Source organism: Stegodyphus dumicola, chromosome 6 (assembly GCF_044657685.1).
Source record: "Stegodyphus dumicola isolate Sdum_Otavi_A_Nest chromosome 6, ASM4465768v1".
NCBI lineage: Eukaryota > Metazoa > Arthropoda > Arachnida > Araneae > Eresidae > Stegodyphus > Stegodyphus dumicola.
The window spans coordinates 210,704,927-210,718,335 of record NC_140773.1 but is presented as its reverse complement, the minus strand read 5'-3'; the positions used below and the strand labels follow the sequence as shown (position 1 = coordinate 210,718,335).

Below are 13,409 nucleotides of genomic sequence, written 5' to 3'. Positions count from 1 at the left end.
TATTACTGAATTCAATACAAAACACAAAATTCAATTATTTGGAATAGAAAAAATTAAACGATAATTGTTATCGATATACATTAGATAATGATGATTGCAGTGAGTTATCAGTACTTAGTAGGGTACCCTTTATTTTTGATTACAGCTTCACATCGATGTTTCATTGAGCTGATAAGAGTTTTAAGCTCTTCTTTCGTTATTACATGATGCCAGGAAAAAATTATAGCCTCAATTAGTTTTCTTTTATTTGATGGGCGCCTCATTCGGACAAGAGTTTTCAAACGGTGCCATAAATTTTCTATAGGTTTGAGGTCAGGACTGTTTCTTGGCCATGACAACAATTTAATGCTCTTTGTACGAAACCACTCTTTCGATATTTTGGCCATGTGGCAAGTAGCAGAATCCTGCTGAAAAATAAACGAAGCTTTGTTGGAAAAGAGATCTCTGATGGAAGGTAGAAGTTTTAGTTCTAGAATAGTGTCAATGTATTTTCTGGCATTCGGTGTCCCATCGATGACTTAAGGCGACCAATACCATCTGCTGACATGCATGACCAAATCATAACACTAACTGGGTTCTTCACAGTTGCTTGAATGCAGTCAGGATGTAGCTCTTCTCCTATTCTACGTCGGGCCCACCAGCGGCCGAGCGGTAAAGACGCTGAACACTGGTAGTTCGGTCCGAGGTTCGAATCCCGCGAACGGGCTGGCTGCATGGGCGTTTTCGTGGTTTTCCCCATGTGTAACGTGTATACGAGCCAGTTTCCCTTAGAAAGTCCTCCCCGAAGGCATCCCACCCTTTAGGCAGATAGCCCTCGTGTGCTTTGCCATAATTGAATAACCCAACCTATTCTACGTCTTACGTATTTTCGCCCATCACTACCGAATAACGATATCTTAGTTTCATCACTCCATATAACTTGTGACCACTGATCATCTGTCCAATTAATGTGTTCCTTTGCTCCTGTAGTCTTCTTTTTTCGTTGCTGAAAATTAAGATAAGGCTTTTTTCGTGGAATTCTACCTCTCAGTCCAACATCTGTTAATCTTCTCCTGATTGTTCTTGAACTGACAGAAACACCAACATCGTTCAGATCACTTCTGATGGCCGCTGATGACATTTTCTATCTTTCAGACATAGTCTTTTTATTCTTCTGTCATCAATAGATGTGGTGCATCTTTTTCAGCCCTTTCCTTCTTTGTTTTTTATTGAATTTGTCTCCTGATATCGTAAACAAAACTTTCGGACTCCAGATGTAGTCACTGAACCATCCACCTGTCTTGCAATTTCAGCACAGGAAAGACGATTTTTCTCGTAACACAATAATATTACGTCTCATTCTAGGTGTCCAATCTACTCTTTTATTTGATGTCATTGCTTCTTAACTAAATATTAAAAATTTTTACAAAAATTCATACTTGTAATTGCAGTGCATAAGAAACAGGTCCTCTTTCTACAGAACAAAGCAAAATAATGAATTGTTTTAAGTGTAAACATGATGTCAGCTTCTACTGGCAGTTACTAACATTTGATTGGTTCTCAGAACAAGAACAGTGATTGGCCAGGAAAGCTAGACATTACAAACCATCTCATAATTGGGTTTTTTATTTATATTAAAGTACATATAACTTTTTTGTATTGCAAATAATTGAATTTTGTGTTTTGTATTGAATTCAGTAATAAATTCTCTTTAAAATGATATAGACAAGTTTGCATTTTGCGAAACGTAACATTTTCTATAAGCATAAAAAGTTCAAAAACATAAAAATTTCCAAAAGTGTCCACAATTTTGGCCACCACTGTATGTGCAGATTCTAGATATGGTTCAATTTCTATGTAGAACAGTGCTATAATATTCTAATCTAAAATTCACCTTGTTCCTTAATAAAACTTATAACCTTTTTAAATTTATAACAACATAGTGTATAATTATGCTGAGAAAAATTTTGTAATATCAAAATAAAATTAAACAAATACAAACTGGTATTAATGGGGTACAATACAATAATGAAATAAAAAGATTCACCCTAAAATTTCTAAAGAATGTATAAAGCGCGTTGCGTTATAAATGTTTCTTATTACTTACATTATGAGTATGCTTTACGTAGTACATTAACCCGCATAAAGTATGTGATATATGATTGATAAGTACACTGACACGGACTCGAACATATCATCGATGATGAATACGTACAATACAGCTTTTGCGCTATGTAAAGAAGGAATACCTTCATTAGGTTTGGAGTGGCAGCTTGCATTGTGATGCTAAATAAATATGCATTAATTCCTATACTATCTATAATGTTTCTAATGTGCTCTCGAGTATTGCTAGATATTTTCTCTTTTCTTATCATATTACTACCCTGAGTTGGTATTTTATGGTACAGAGTTTCCAAGGGTATTTGCGTGGTGACAATGCTAATAGTGTGTTGACATTATTTTAGGAAACTGCTTGTATGAGAATGAATTTCCCAATAGAATTCTGGAACTGAAATGAAACTTGCTGTCATTAAAAAACAAAAGATGACAGAATTTTGTTCCTGTCGATTTAAGATTATCGTGTCTGCATAGAACTTCATTATCGATGTTTGCTTTATCAGATATATTTTTTTCAAAATAATTTGTTATCTTTAAGGAATATGTTGCTCTTTGTTGTCTTTTCTTATTGAAATTCTCAGTCAGTGAACACTTAATTAAGTAAACACCTGGATCTCTTGTTTTCCTATAGGTGCAGTTATAATCCTCTACAGTTGCTAGTTTGGAAAAACATAGCGAAAGGATAATGATTTTGTGTATAAATGAATATAAGAAACTGATACTGTCTTTCTGATGTGAAGAAATAGTTTCATTCCGCACTGTTCCGTTCTCCCTGCCATATTGATAAAGCATCTGCCTTTAGCGCCGCTAATGAAAGGTTAGATTTTTGAGTAAGAACTTTGAAGAGATTTCGTTCTGTGGTCTTGCTTTAGTTAATAAAAAAATATAGAAACCAATCGATTCCGTAGATTATATATGACATACAGCAATATATTGTGGTTATAATAAAATTATGAACTATTCTGTAAACTCTATAATCTATGAACTATTTCTTTAAATTCTTCCGACTATTCTCTAAATTTTATAAGCGTGCTTTAATTGAGGCGTACGTAAACATTTACTTAAAGATGTTCTGTAGGGAGCAATTAACTGGAATTCCCCTTCAAAATATCATTGTAGGAATTTTTAAAAGAAAATTAATGGCAGATGGAATTACGGATATGATATCTTTGGATTGGATTTAAGTAAAATCCGAAGCTATTTTATCAAAGGGATGTTAAAATTTTTAGATGCAAGAGAGACTATTGACAACGAAAATGTGGTGATGAAGTTGTCATTAAAGCAATGGAATAGTCTGGAAGATAATATTATTTTCGAGATATATGTAAACTATAATACCAACCTAAAGCCATTAAAATCACCTAGAGCTGCATGCAAAAGAATTTCCGGGTGGTCATTAAAGAATAAAATGAAGACTTAATCCAACCTTCTTTTCGAAATGTCATTCTTACGTTGTCGCAGGTATTAATGACAAAACTTTTGAGAAAATAATTCGGTTCACAAAGCTTTGTTTAACGCTCAAAACTAAACGAGATATCGGAAACATCTGAAAATATTTTCGTTAAAAATACTAAATTTAAATTTGAAAACAAAGCAATCTGTATGCATGTTAAAAATCTTATTGAGAAAAGCTAAATTTATTGAAGACGGACAATTAATAATAAAGAAATTATATTTCTCATATTTATATTAAATAATCCCAACTGCGATGATTCTAATACATCAATATTTTAATTTTTTAAATATAGATACCACTTTGACAAATTAAAATGTATTGATAATTGTATTGATACATTAAAAATATATTAAATTTGCTCAAAAGAATGAAATTAGATTTCCTCAAAAGCAGCGCTATTAAAATTAACATGTACGATTCTCACCTTAACTCTCGATTATAAGTCTTATTCACTTCTACACTCAATTGAAGGATGCGTCAATTTGAAAGAAGTCAATTCCTACTGAGGTGATCAAAGAAACAAAAATTGTGAAAGAACTGTATTAACGTCAAGTTTCATCCACTACAAAATTTAAAAAATTGTATTTGAACTTGGATGAATAAAAAGTATTTTATTAACGATTGAAAATTAATTAATTAATAATTAATTAAATACAAAAAATTTAAAGTCAATTCCTACTTAAGTCAACAAAAAAAAATTAAAGATAAAAAAATTAATTAGAAATTAAAAACATTTTTAATATATGAAAAAACTGTATTAACGTCAAGTGTCATCCACTAAAACTTTAAAAAAATGTATTTGAACTTGTGTGGATGAATAAAAAGTACTTTATTAATGATTGAATATTTGAACAAGATATAGGGAGAGCTAATAGTAGGAATTTAATAACGTAAATAAATCAACATATGCGCGTTGTCAATAATAGAATACATTCATTAAAATTCGACAAACAAACAACCTAATACTGGACAAAGTATGATTGATTGACTTATTATATAAATCGTTTGGTCTAACTGTACTATTTATACAACTTCAAATCATTCGAGATTGCTAACAATACCGAATCGTTCTCTTCTTTTTTGCGTTTAATAAACAGAATAATCAGAAAGTATTGCAAATTTGACGCTTTTAGCTTTAGAGGGCATAATAATATACTATTAAATAAACATTAATTGGGAGTGTGGCAAGAAAAAATCTTACAGTAGAATAACTTCCATTTAATATTTTTGGCAGTCATCCCTTGAAATAACGCTGACATCACATGCTTTACAAAAGATCTCATCTCACTACTACGAGAATGGTATTTCTTGAGCAAGTATATGTACTAGCGTTCCATCAGAAAGCACAAAGTACGCTGCTAGATATTTCTTCGTGTTTGAGATAAGAACGGCCTTTCAGCTTCTGAATTGCCTTGCACTATTCGCGCAAGCTGTCTGCCTACGCTTTTTTGTCAGGGAAAGGCTTAAGAAATGGACCTTTTGGACGGAGGTTTGTGCGAATTGGAAACTTTTTCAGATAATGAAATAAATAGCTTTGAAAGAACTATATTTCGAAATGTATGTTTCTGATGCTTTCTACTATAACATGCTATATCACTGTTACATAGCCTTTTTATCTTGCTACCTCTATAGGCTACTTCGATCATTGTAGAATTAAAAAGAAAGAAATCATGAGGAAGTTGTAAAGCTTAAATTAATTATCATTAACATTGTAACTCTAGGGCGGCCCGAATTTCTGTGAATATGTTTGTGAATTTTAGGACATTTCCTGTTATTAAAAGAAAATTAAATTTTCTGGAAACATATTCTCTTTTGTTAAGTATATTCTAGAAGTTTAATTTTTTTATTCTTTCAAATTTTTATTTCGAATGTTAAATTCCTTTTTCCATTTAAATAGCTAATACTGTATTTTAATGATTTATAAGAAATGTATTTAGAAAAGTAACTTTGTTCCAAAATCCGAACTATAACATAATATTTAATTGATTCTTAGGTGCTTAGCTCACTAGACACCTGAAATACTAGAAAATGTTTTTGCTCAAATTACATAAAGTTTCACAACTGACAAAGAATTTCTACATTTCAAAACATAATATTAAATGGGAAATATATGCCTGTACAATGTACACAGATTTAATTATTAAATACTAAATATATCTGTGATTATTTTGAAGTTGATGGTGTGAAATCCCAAGGAAAACTCATGGCAGATTCAACACACTTTATTTCTAAACAAACTGTTGTTGAAAAGCACATTCTTAACTTGAATTACATAGCTTGACAATACAATTGAGACGTAAGCGGTGATATATTCACAGAACAATATGCGAAAAAAGCATGCGATTTATCCAGGAAGAAAGTTTATTGCAGAGTGACTAAGCCTTAGATTAGATTTATCACTATTGCTAATTTAAATTTTGGTTCCCAAACGTGAAATTATAATTGGGTGAAGCGTTATGTAAATAACCGGTTCATGAGCTTACGAATCATGTGAGGAACATTAATTTTGAAATAACGCAGCGTAGAGGGATTCTTTATAAGAAATTACTATTTTTAGGACAGAAAGGGGACATAACTAAATTAAAAACAAGAGTTAAGAGACTATTGCAAAATTAAAGTTAGGAGTTTCATTCATATATATGTATTTTATTTTACACATTTTTAAGCAATCACGTCTACTTTAATGGAAATCTTATCTCAGATAATGACACTGAAAAAATTACTAAAATTTATTTAAAAATTCATAGTATAAAAAATTTACCTAATATGCTTTTATTCAGTTCCGTAGCATTTACTGATTGCATTTTTATTCAGTTGCATATTTTTTTACTTCAGTTACTGCTTTGTACCTAGAGAAATGTTTTTCGGGAAATGCCAGTTCCTCGATAACAGCGAAAATTTTACCTACTTTTATGATAAATCATAAATTTTATGATAATCATAATCATAGTCGCGAATGACTCCTCCGAAGATTCCTTTCTACTAAACTAACGTTAGCTATAGTTGATACCACTCATTCGTCATACTCGGTTTATGTTTACTATATTCTTTTTACACGGTAAAATTGAACAACTGTTCCAATAACTTCAGGATGGACAGCAGTCCTTCAGATAAAGTTTTCTTAATCCAAATATATGTCCTAAACAAACAATAAAGGCACTTCGAAAGATAATGACACAAGCTTCCTCGGATTTTTCGACGCTCCTGCTCGGGTGCTGTACCAGAAAAGAGCAATTTGGCTCGTGGGTAAAAGTATTTGCCCACGTCTGCTCTAGTTACCAGAATTATCACTGTAGGTATCACCATCGTGCCTCTGATACGAGGCAGGCTAATGTATGGAAATGGAGCCCAAAATCATGACACCGCGTGGCCAAACTTTCAATAGTAACAGCAATTGTGACACTTTTTCACGTTGCCTTCCAGCTTTTATTCGACGACTGTCATTGAAAGAGAAGGTGTACTTTACATTGTGCTATTCACTAGTCCAAGAGACAAGTTGCCCCGACACCATTGCAATTATGAGCACCAGTGGCTTTGCGTTAATTACATTCTTCGTAAAGGGCGGCAAAATCACAAACGGAGCTCCATTAATCGTCCAGAAATCTTTCTTGCTGATACAGGGCAGCACAAATTCCTTGGACATTCTGTAGAATGTAAGTAATGCTTTGTACGGCCGCCGACGTATGCATTTGGGCGCTTCGATCCAAGCGCGCTGATGTCCTTGTAGATGCATCAGTATCACTGGCACGATTAACATTCTCTTCTTCAATCCATCATATTGACATCTTTTGTACAGTGAAGACTTGTAGAAGATTTTCATGTGCGATGCGACCGAAGTGCATCGCACTCCTAGTGCTCCTAAGGCTGATACAGAACGATACCTCACATGAAAAGAGTGTTTTCGGCATCGTCTGTCATGAAAATGTCTCATGACAGACGATGCCGAAAACCCTCTCGGCATCGTCTGCCATGTAACTCATCAACCACACGTGTCTTCAGAGATGAATATCAGCTCGTAAAACAAAGTGGGAGTTCTTACAGCGACAGCAAGTACCAACTACTAATCTAATTTTTCGCTCTCTTTTATTTTGCTTATCTATAATGTGACAAAGTTGCATTTCAGATGTTTAACATAATCTTTCAGCTATTTATTCCTTTGCAGTCAGAAAACTTTTACAACAAATCTTCATAGCATTGCATTTTCCTTATAAAGTAATGTATGTTAAACATAAAAGATACGGAGGTAAAAAATTGTATTATACGTGTTTCAGAAAAGGAACAAAAGTAGATGTTTTAATACCGTGCCTTGAGATATATATTTTCTTGAATCCTAATTGATAAGGAGTAAGTAATAAATTTTATTTTGCCATATGTTTTAATATTAGATTGCGGCATTAGTTAGTTACGGTCTCCAGAACACCATTTTGAGGAAAAACACCATCTTTTATTTGATCTTTTACAGTAATTTAATTGAGTAATTAAATAAAAAGTATTGATTGCTACTTCAAGATTGTGATTTCCTTTTAGTTCCCGCAAAAAGCTTTTGCCATTAAAGAAATTTTGGATTTTGAAAGGAAAGAGCTATTGAATTATTTTTAAAGTTGGGAATTCCCTACTGAGAACTTCCGTTTGCAATAACTAAAAACATTATGAAAATAAGATTTTACTGCAGCAAATTAAACCTTTCTCTAAACCACGGAAACATTAAAGAAAAGATAAAAAAGATAAAATTATTGCGTAACACCATTAGACTTTTAAGGAAAAATTTTTCTCCTTTGCAAGTCTAATATTAAATTTAACCTTTGGACTTATAAAGTCTTAAAATGTTTTATTCTAATTCTTGATAAAGTACCTATGCTCAAAAGATTTCGAAAGAATTCCTAAAATTTCTCTGCCAATCTCAAAATTATCCTTCTTCTTCCTTTCTCTCTTATATTTTGAACCTGTCTTTCTTGCTCAAATAATCGAAAATCTAATTTTGATTAAGAGTTGTCGGAAACCCGTATGTTGATCACGTTAAATTGGCCATTTCCGACGTCCCTTGCATGCTGAGCAGTCGAGAGAAATATCTTATAGCATAGTAGAATTTAGCACTTTTTTCACAAAAATAAATAGCTCCTTTTAGTAAACATTCTGAAACATAATAAGTAAGCCATAAAAAGTTAAATACCTGTGAGCAGTAGTTGAGAAAAGGTATAAAAAAATCACATTTGAAACAAAAAATGCGTTTTTAAGTAAAAGTACTCATTTATCAAAGCATTCGATGATAAATTAAAACTAGATTTTTTTTTTACAGTCCTAATTTTCATAGAGATTAAAGTATGCTATTTTTGGAAAGATAAAAGTGTAGAGATTTTGGAAATGCAAAAATTCTAAATCACCATTTTATTTTTTTTGAAGAATTTTGTTTTCCAGCATCCCTTAAAACAGTCTTGTCTCTGACCAAACAAAATCTAGCGTAACAATTTTTATATTTAAAATAAGTATAAATAAAATAAGTACTTAAGTATCAATTAGTGAAACGTTTATTTGTCGACATGAATGTATGTAAACGCTTGGTAACCTTAGCCGAAATTTGGATGGCCAAGCAACATACGCAGAAGAATCAGAACCGAAGGAATGGATTTTAGGTTTTACTATCACAGTTTCTTGACTTAAACGTTAATGTTTTGAACATAAATGGTTTTTCACAAAATAGCCCTAATTTCATAATTAATCTGATTTTTCCATTGCTCGGCTTCTTTCCAACGTTCCTAAATGTCTGAAAACCCTGCATGTCACGTCTTTTAAAAGGGGTTCCAAATTATTTTTTTTTAGTGTTAGAGATAAAAAGATAAAGTGTTTGCTGTTTAGTTATAAAATGATGAGAACTTCAGATAAGATTTTACCTCGCAGGTCATGTTAAAATTGTATCTGATATTAGGTGCCAGTGGTTATAAGTTCACCTGTTTCGAATATCATCGTCTTAAAAATTCGTTACAGGAATAGACATTTAAAAAAATACAAAAATTCGTTGTTTGGCTATTTAGATGGGCTCAAATGCTTATTCTGCACCAAAGAACCTCATACATGGCGTTCGAACAATATTTTATTTATTTCAGTTATGATGAAATAAAAAAATACTTATAAAACTTTTAAATAAATTGCCCTGGTTTAAAGATGAATTAAAGATCAAGCGGAATGCAATGCCACGGGCGGGCTCTCTCTTTCGTGCGGCGCGTTATAGCTCAAGCACAAGGGTGCATGAGCTGAATATTGAGAGCTTTTCGCAATTACACGAATTGCTTGTTTCGCGATAGTTCTTCAAGTTTGATTAAAAGATTTTTTACATATCATGGAACAGTTTCTTATAGTGCTGACTATTTTTGTGACTTGCTAGGGCGTCATTGTAATAAAAAAGTAGTATTTTTAAATTAAAAATTAATTGCGTCAATAGAAAATTAATCTTCTTATAAACACTTGCCCTATTTTTACAGTACAAAAAATATTCTTAAGAGAAACAAACAACAACAAAAAAAGAAAAAAAAAGAAAAAGAAAAAAAAGCAGATGAAACTAGAAGTTTTAATAAATGAAGAAAATTGAATTAATTTTTCTCGCTTATAAAAGGCAAAGCTACTTGCCTTTTATACTTGTGTTCAGTACCCATATTAAAAGAATGCAATATTAAACGGCGAAATATGTGACGAAACATGACACAAATTGTAAACACATCCAACGCCAAATGCGGAAAGATAAATTGAATGAATTGGAAGAACGTTTAAAACAACAACAAAATATGTTTAAAGCCTCAACCCATTTTTATCAGATATCGTCACACAGATATAAGTGATGCTCCTGGCACTGTCCTCATAAACACATCTATCAAACCCCTTGTCTGGAAGTTCACGAACATTTCTCTTCTGATCACTGTCCAGTTAATTTTTACTTCTTCGGTCTCTGTTCGCCTTTATAAAAGTATAGATATAGGACAAAATGAAAAAACAAAATTCATAATATTATGAGAAATACCAAGAGTGCTACTGTTATATCGCTACATTTTGGTGCGGATTAATCAAGCACAGAAGTCTGATAAACATGCAGAGTTTAATTTTATCTCCGATTGAACATTTTACACAAGCAATCAAATAAAATGCAACAACAATTAATTAACCCTAGTTTCGATTTACGTGATACAGTTTACAACTTCTTAACTGTATTATCGTGGATAGAAAACATAATCCTACCTAGATAAACACATATCCTAGAAATGTTTCCTACAAAAATATTCATCCTTTTATACACGTCCCCATGTACCATATCAACACATAAAAGTCACAATAAACATACAAATAAAAACTTTTTCCTAACCTCGGAACTACACTGCCGAATAAATATTCGCATTTTAACACTTAGTTTATATAATCATTACTTAATCTGGAGACAAAACTCTTAGATACATATTGACATTCCAAAAATTCAAGTTTACAAATTCAATTTCACCGCTAAGAGGAGGTGACGAACACTTACGACTACAGACTTTGGGTAGCCGGATATAAACAAATTTATGCAATGCTGAAGAATAACTTTCCGAGAATCAGACTGCAAATGAATTCCTGAAACCTCTCCTTAACGTAGTCACTTGCAGTACGTAGGTTAATTGGACAATGTTCGTATAGTGGAGACGTTTTTTCTTATTACGTTAAATATCAGATCGGAACAAACTCTTTATAATACGTCGAAAAACTATTATACAAACCTTTTTATTTCCTTCGCTCATTACGGAACAATTTCAAAGGCTGAGTTTCGATTGATCATAAATTTTGGAGATATAAATACAGTATACGTTTATGACAGACGCATCGTAACAAAAACATCACAGAGATCATCATATCTCCACATCAGTGGATGTTTCCTCCATGTCCCCTTCTCTTTCATCAATTCTAAACCATTGAATACAGTTGATTATTTTCCACAAGGCTAATAATTCTTCAGAAATTTCTCTTTTAGCTCGCATATACTCGAGATTCATTACCGTATTACAATCCATCTTCTGACTCAACAAGCCTCACTTGAACATAATTGGTCAATTATAGTCCGCCACAACCTTTTTTGAACAAATTATAAACATGTAAGAATTAAAAATGGACACCCAAAGAAAGACGAGCAGGGTATTTTCCTTTTCTCATTCGTCGTGGGAAATTGTCAGAGATATGTCACGTCCCGATAAAACGTCTCTTACGAAAATAATGCAACAAGCAAACTGACGAATATCATCATCTTTAGCTAAGTTGGAATAGTTTCTGATCTTGCTGGCTCGTTTCGGTCCAAGACGACGGGGAATGGTAGTATTTGTTAAGCCAGGAATATCTGTATCACCTTTCTTAATAATTACTAAGCAAAGAACACTCAAATTAGAATCAACCATACCTCCCGTCACAGACTTTCGTTTTCTTTCACCAGTTCTTCGGCATCTGTAATATGAGTGGCCTTTGGACAAGAGAAGCCTTACACGACCAGTGGTTAACATACCTCGTTTCACTGGAAATCTTTGCTTGTCATTTCCACCGTTAATACATATTACATAACATTTTCATTCGTCTCCTAAGCCATCCGTTTCAACTTCATGACCCATACGTATTTCATAAAACATATGCAACAATTTTTCATCGTCAATTTCAATGAGTTTTTGGCAGCCGGTAGCAAGATAGCTAGCTATATTTAGTTTCCTAATTGCTGTTTCGCTTTTCTTCAAAGCAAAAAAAAAAAAAAAAAAAAAAAAAAAAAAGATACTCCTGAAACATGTACAGAAGACAAAAAAGATCCTTTATTCACAAGGTAATCCTCCATTTTTTACTGCCGCCTAGCGCTCAACCCTCAATTTCTCGACATTTTCTCTCAAGGAATCTCCAACATTTAGAAAGAGCCTTGAAGCCATAATCTCTACATCTTGCTAATTCTAGAGATGCTGAAAACAGCAGTTGTCATCTTAGCCATAAAATAAACAATACTGTTAACAACTCTGCAACTGTAGTTCCATTTAATCATACCAATACTCTTTTGGAATTCATTACAGATAAAACCAGAATGAAAAATACGCTAAGAATAGAGTGGCTGATTTCCAACAAAGCGGGGAATACTGCTACAAAGCGCAGAATTAACTAACTCTCTTGCCAGAGAAATTTCTGATAATATTCAAGTTTACAGATCAAGATACTGGAAAAATTTCCTTGAAAATGTTGAGTTTGAGCCTAACACCGTCTGAGAAGTTACCAATTCCATGAAAAAAAGAGATAAATCCCAAAATTGGCTCCATTCATCACAAGGGACAGATTATAACACTCGGAAGAAATTACTGTAGCTATTACCGTAGCATCAGAACTGGAGAGCATGTTCACCCTCAACCGACTCTCATCTATGAGCATGAAAAAGGAATAAAAAACTCTGTAAATAACATTCTCAGCAGAGAAGCTATTACGCGCTATTCTATCCAAACAAAATGATTTGAATTTGGATTCAGCTGTTTCTGATTTAGTTTACAATACTGTAAACTCAGCTGCTATACTGTCTCTTACATAAAATGATGTATTTCCCTTAAAATGCTCCTGCGAAAATCATAAATCTTACTATATTTGCTAATCATTGTTCAAATATTTAAAATAGTTTATCCTGTATACTTTATGTTAAAAGCAAACTTATTTACTTAGACTCAACATTTGCTACTTAAAACATATATTTATTATTATACAGATTTTTCAACTTAGTTTCTCTGCTTGTTTTAATAGTCAAATTTTTAATTTCATTATTTCGCCCAATTCTGTTGTACCAACTTTTCTGCAGTTTTTCACAAGCCCGTAATTGCCATGGCAACATGTTTAT

General features: G+C 32.6%; 1 pseudogene; it reads right to left on the bottom strand.

The window, feature by feature from the left end:
- Window positions 1-11,715: 11,715 nt before the first annotated feature.
- Window positions 11,716-12,922, bottom strand: LOC118186732 (small ribosomal subunit protein eS6 pseudogene; annotated as a pseudogene).
- Between the last annotated feature and the right edge of the window lie 487 nt (window positions 12,923-13,409).